Here is a 6,803-nt window from a genome sequence, read left to right on the forward strand (position 1 = left end):
CGCCAGCAAACTTGCCAAGGAACCACAAATTGCCAAATTTTGCAAGAGCCTTAAACCCTACCCCTCTTCCCAGGAAATCAAAAAATTACACCCTAACCCTACCTCTCATAATATCCTTGTAAATCAAATTGTATAATGATGTATATGCAATAATTCTTCCCCTAAACTCCCTGTTTTATTATTATTCCCGTTTTCCCTTTAAAGTATCCCTCCCCTAACATTTCCCTCGTGCTCCTTGTCCCCTTGAAACAACATTCTAATCAGCAGTTTACAAGGCAGAAACAACAGTATATTTCAGCCACTTTGCTCCTAAAACAATGTCAGAAAACGAAACCAATTATGCGCAAAGTGATGACCATGCGTCAGCTTCAGAGTTTGAGGTAAAGAGGAGGCCTCACAAGGGTGGAAAGGGCGGTCATCATAGGAGAGAGGAGCCCACCTCTTTGACCGATTTGCAGGCTTGTCCAATGGCAGTATCATGCTTCCGCTATATGTCTTGCTATGAGTTTTGCGAGAGGATCTCTCGGATTCAGCATCACACAAAGTTGGCTCACTTATTTGTTTTGCATTTGCATGACGGACATGTGAACCTTGCCGGGGTGGATTTTACATTGACACCCGAGATGATTGCTCAAGCCACAGGGATACCTAATGTTGGAGAGGTGTGGAATAAGCGCAAGATGTTAGACAGTGTTCAGTATGAGCCTTTCATTAGACCTGCATTCATGAGACACTTGACAGGTGTATTTCCGTTCAGATTTCTGAGGAGTGAGTATGCCCCCATGATGAGGCTTATCATGCTCTATTTCACCTGTGAGGGTAGATTTTCACAGGTATATTCGTACCATATTCATCTGTTGATGCATTTCACACGGGTACGGATGATGAACATCCCTCTTTTCTTATGCCAGAACATTGAGAGGATGGTGCCCTTGATGCAGAGGAAGAGCCTAGCACAGCAGTATAGGAGCCTCTATCATTATGGTTTGATTCAGCTTGTGGTCATACATCAGTTGTCTCAGTAGGGCATCCCATGGGAGGAGTTTATCTCTCGTGAGCTTTTCACAGCACCACCACCACCACATCCTGAGGTTGTTCACGAGGAGGGAGGACCATCACAGTAGCATGACACCCCCGTGACTAGATATGTCAGCTCTTCTCCATTGGTCACTTATCAGAGAGGCCAAAGGGCCTTATTTGCAGCAGCGCGGTGAGTATTTTCTCCATAGCAGGTGGAAGGGGTCTCGCCTTCTTCATCAGCTCAGCGAGTGCTATCTCCACATCAGGTGGAAGGGGCCTCGCCTTCCTCAGTAGCACAGGCAGCACAGAGGGGCAAGCAGGCCATGATCGAGGAGGGAATGACCAGTGATCCCGACATTGATATCATTGATCTTGATACCCGCTCTCCTACCACGGAGCTTCATGAGGTCATTCAGCAAAAGGAGGCCGAGAACTGCTTGTTGCAGCAGAAGTTAGAGATGGCACAGTGGAGGATCACCTATTTAGAGCAGCGCAACAAGCAGTTGGAGGATGAGCAAACTCTTGATGAGTTGTGGAGGATTCGTAGTGACCGCAACTTGAATCGAAGAAGACCCGGTGATTTAGTACCCGTTGGGCGAGAGTCTATGATTATCCGTCTCAATGCTCATTTGGAGAGGCTGTTGGCCAAGGCCAACCAAGATAAGAAATTGCTTAGAAACATGAAGAATCATTATTGGGCACGGATGCACGTGTGCAAGGCGAAGATGAAAGTGCTCCAAAGGCGGTTGGCCAAAGCACAAAAACGAAGAAAAAGGTCCGACCCCCTCCACATCTTGGCCGAGGCTTCCTTGAAGGAGCATGGCACTAAATAGCTCAGCCCCAGCACAAATTACAAGAAATTTTGAGCATTTTGGGTCATTTTTGGTTTTTTCAGGCAAAAAACAGGTTTTGTCCCCTCAACGGGTCTCACCCCCTGCGCGACCCTTTCATTTGGCTACTCTGTTCCGGGAAAACTCAGCATTTCTGGAGTTTTCATGAAAAGTTACACATGCTCACCCATTTCCAAGAGATTTTATGAAGTTTTGGGCCTCTAGAAAGTAAAAAAACAAGCAAAAAATGACTTTCTGCCACATTTTTGACACACAGAAAGCAGTCTTGGGTGATTGCAATTTTGGAGGTGTAAATGACCACCAAATTCAGAAATTCCACTTGGGTTGGAAAGTAGACGTCCATAACTTTCCAACAAGCCTACGCTTGCCCCATTTGGACACCTGGAAGTGCCCCAAAAGTGCTCTCAAAGGCGCGCGACCTGTTTAGGAATGGCGCGCGACCCATCAGGTAAATTGCTCAGGATTTCAGCCTACAGCTCAGCAAAACGCAGTTTTGACTATGTTTGACTTTTTGGAGTTGATTTTTATCCTCCTTGTTGTAAATGATGTAATTTTATGACACTTTTACACTTATGTATCTCTTCTAGAAGATTCATTCATGAGATAGGTGAAAATTAAATGAATGAATTGGTTTCCTAGCTTATAGAGGCAAGTTGTTTTGACTGCCTAGTTTTCAGTGCTTAGTTTAGAATTGGTTAAAACAACTCCTAGGATAGTGAGCTCGACCCCTAGAGGCAGGGAAAGATATTAGATGATCTGTATTATGTACACTCTTGCTCATTTTCATGGTTGGACTCTTGAGGGAGAAGCTCTTATTGTATTATTCACTGTATCTCTGCAATTTTTGGCAAAGGAAGACCAGGGTTTTGCAGTCCTTTTTGGGATTCTTGTGGTCACATGTATTGATGGTGTGTTTCTCTTTGTACTTGTAAGTGTGTTATGTGAATCATTTCCTTACTTTTCCTTCTGCAAATTAGGCAAATGAAGTGTTAAAGTAGAATTCATGACTATCATGCTCTGCTTTTAAGTTTGATTAATATCAATGTTTTCAACTGTTTAAGGGGAATTCAAGGTTATTGCTTGCTCTCCTTAACTCCTCACCAGTCATTCTCATCCATCCATCTCTATCAAAGGCATCAATATTGTTTCCTACCTCGCCCCAAAGAACTCCCTGCGAAAACTGTGTCCAATCCCCGCACCCGAAATTTCCATTCCCCAATTTTCCACCAAAACTTTAAAAATCCCAAATTTAAACCTCTTGATCAGTTTACTAGCCTAAAATCAGTGTTTTCCTATTGGTCATCTCGCCCATTGAAGATCTTTACTGAGATAGACCGGAGAGATCCCTCTCCTGCCCCGTAGGGCTAGCTACGAGGCTAAGTGGTTTGATGTTGCCTTGGAGTTTACCTTTCTCAGCCTGAGGTGAAATTTCAAGCGCTAACATATTGGCGACCATACTGGGGAGAACAAATTGTCTATTGATTGATGTGTTTGCTTCATAAGTCTTAGACGGAGCCTGAAGTTACGCCAGGTAGCCTTCGAAACGCTTTTGCTTTGCATAAGCGAAAGTAGATAAACACTGCTTCAGTCAATCTCCGTGAGCTTGTGAATACAGCACTTCAATTGCATTTTACCCCAGTATATTTGTAAACTCTAAACTTGGATGATTAGTTAAGAGTTTTCACAGGCTGATTGGTTATTTGTTCCTTGATTTCCAAACTGGCTTCCAGTTCTGGTCGTATATTCAAATCTCATTCATGTCCAGTTGTTTTTGAGTATGTTGAAGACATTGATTTTGACGAGAGTTTCGAGTTGTCCTTGTTCAAAACTAAATCTGAAAGTGCACTTGATTCTTTAGTTCCTAACCCAGATTTCGCAGCTGCTCTTGAAATTGAAAGACACAATAAATTGGTTGACAATTTCATCTTAAGATCTCTTCAGTCAGATATTCACGCTACAAATCTTGCTGAGTTCGTTGAAACTATATCTGGTCATATTGGATCTACTATCACGGCGCATGAGTAGTCCAGTCCTCCTTTTATTTCTATTTCTCCTATAGTCACTTATCCGGAATCTACAGTTGGTTCACCCTCTACATCCCATACCACTTCTCCTCCTCATACTCCTCATACTCCTCATACTACAGCTACACTCACTCCACCCGCTACTCCTAGACCCAATCTACCTAAAGCAATGGCTGCCCGGTTTGCCCCACTTTCTCTTCCTCAAAATTTGCATGATATGCCAGCTGACTATCAAAGTAAAATCCCTATGTTTGATGGCACTCCACAAAGTATCTCTTCTCAGCAACATATTGACAAAATGACAACTTTCTTTGATCTATATGAGATAGATGAAGAAGATGTTACCATGCGATTGTTCGTGCAAACATTTGGAGGAGAAGTTAGAAAGTGGTTCAGAGGATTGACAGCTAGAAGAATTCCCACCTTGGAAGCACTTCAGAACCAGTTTCTAGATCGATGGGAAATCAGAAAGGATCCGCTTCAGATTAATGCCGAATACAACAACCTCAAGCGTAATCATGGTGAGTCGGTCCAAGACTACATTATCAGATTTAATACAGTTTACAATGTTATTCCAGATGATTTGAGGCCATCAAGAAAGTCAGCTCTTCTTAAATTCCCGGATGGTTTTGATCCGGAGATGGCTTACTCATTGAGAGATAGAGATCCTCCTACCTTGGAGGATATGCAGAAAATTGCTGTTAGTGTTGAAGCGAATCTGAATGATAAAAGAGCAAGGATGAAGGCGGAAAAGCGACTCACAATCAAAGAGGAAGCATCCACATCAGATCAACTTCTTCGTGAAGTTGAAAAGATTAAAAGGGCACTTGAAAATGTTCGTATTGATAAGCTGAAGCCTCAGATTCGTAATCCTAATTTCTGAGGTGCACAACAGCCACAATATAGAATCAAGCAGCATGAAACAAAGGCACAAGAGGCAGCAATTCAGTAGCAAATTAAATCTCCTTTTCAACAAAATTTTGTTAGCCAAGAATCAGAGGATGAAGGTGATACGGTGGGAGAGGAAAATCACTTCTTCACTCCTGATGATCTGCCCACCTATGTTACAGAAGAAGAAGAGTTGATAAGTCACTCCATCATCCCTCAAGATGAACATTATATCTTGTCAAATGATGCAGCACTTGAAGAAGAAACAGAAGAGTATCAAAGAGGGTACCTAAATGCTTTATCCGCTCAGCAGAGACAATTAAGAAAACGAGCTGTTCCCATAAATCCCATTTAGAAAAGGAAAGATACTTCAGCAAAGAATGATTCAGTTTCCCTACACACAAAAGGAAAAGACATAATTGATCCTTCAACAAGTCAATGATCATCAGCAAGCAATATAGATTAGCCATCAAATACACCAAGAGATAAAGTTGAAAAAAGAGACAATCTGGTCAAAGAAATTGAGAAGGTTTCAGTTTTCAGTTTGGAGAATGAAATTTCGAAGTTGAAAGTGTCCATTCCTTTGACGGAAATCATGAAGAACAACGCTTACCGAGGCCAAATTTCCAAGATGCTGAATTTTGATCCAATGCTAGACACGGTGAATGTAGAAGATGATCAACCGTAATTGATTTTTGGGCCTGCTTTAAATGGTGAGTCTCCCGAAAGTGATGTTCCTCCATTCTATATCAGTTTGCGATTGCATGAGTATGTGGCACAATGCCATGTTTGACTCAGGAGCTTCACATAATTTGATGCCGAAAGCAATTATGGAAAATCTGGGACTAGACATCACAAGGAAATATCATGATTTGTATTCATTCGATTCCAGCCGGGTGAAATGTATTGGTTTGATCAAAGACTTGGTGGTGAGTCTAGATCAAATTCCAGCGAATAATGTTTTGATGGATGTGGTGGTGGCGGATATTCCTCCGCGGTTCGGCATGTTGCTTTCAAGATCTTGGGGAGCCAAGCTCAAAGGTACACTTCAGCTCGATTTTTCCTATGCTACCATTCTAGTCTATGGTCAGATGAGGAAGTTATATCGGGAACAAAAGATGAAATACATGATCACTAGTAAAGAAAAGCCAGTTAATCATCCTGTAAATTATGTACATATAGATTTAGAGTCATTTGTTTTGTTTGCGGAGGATTTTAATGAGATAGATAGCCAGTTAGTTCAAGCAGAAGATATACCAGACATTTCAGAAAATTTCAGAGAAATTTTGAGAAAGGAAAGTGAAGAAAGGTCCGCTGTCATGAAGCCAACAACTGAGATCAATGGGCAGCAAACAGAAAATGCAGAGACATCACATTTTCAGCATTTAGAAGATGATGAGGATGGTCTTTGGACCATGGATTTTGATGGTGTTGTGGGCAGCGATGGTGCTGGTATAGGTGTGTGGATTCGAAGTCCATTTTCTGTCCGAAACAAAGTCCCAAGCAAGGTATGGGTATGTTCATACAAATTGGCATTTGATTGTTCAAATAATGAGGCGGAATATGAGGCTCTCATTGCTGGTCTGAAGATCCTCTGAAAGTTGAAGGCAAATAAGATAGCGGTATATGGCGACTCCGAGTTGGTTATAAAGCAAGTGAAAGGTGAATTTCACGCCAAACACCCTCGTATGCGAGCATATAGAAATGTTGTCATAGATATCTTGAAACTGTTTTCTGAACATACTTTGACATGTGTGCCTTGGATTCAAAATGGTGTTGCGTATGCATTGGCTAAAGTAGCAAGCAATCTAAAAATCCCCATGAATTCCAGCAATAAGTTTGAGATTTATGTGAAGCATCGGCCTACAGTTCCAGATAATCAAAGGTGTTGGCAAGTTTTCCAAGATGACGAAGAAATCAAGGATTTTCTGCAAGTTGAAGGTGATTTCAAAGACATCTCCATAGACACGGAAGCTGAAGGAGTAAATCAGATGGATGTGTTGCAGCTTAAGGACAATTT

The sequence above is a fragment of the Pinus tabuliformis genome, chromosome 8, assembly GCF_031772625.1.
Source record: "Pinus tabuliformis cultivar Carrire ecotype Pingquan chromosome 8, CPIR1, whole genome shotgun sequence".
Classification (NCBI taxonomy): Eukaryota; Viridiplantae; Streptophyta; class Pinopsida; order Pinales; family Pinaceae; genus Pinus; species Pinus tabuliformis.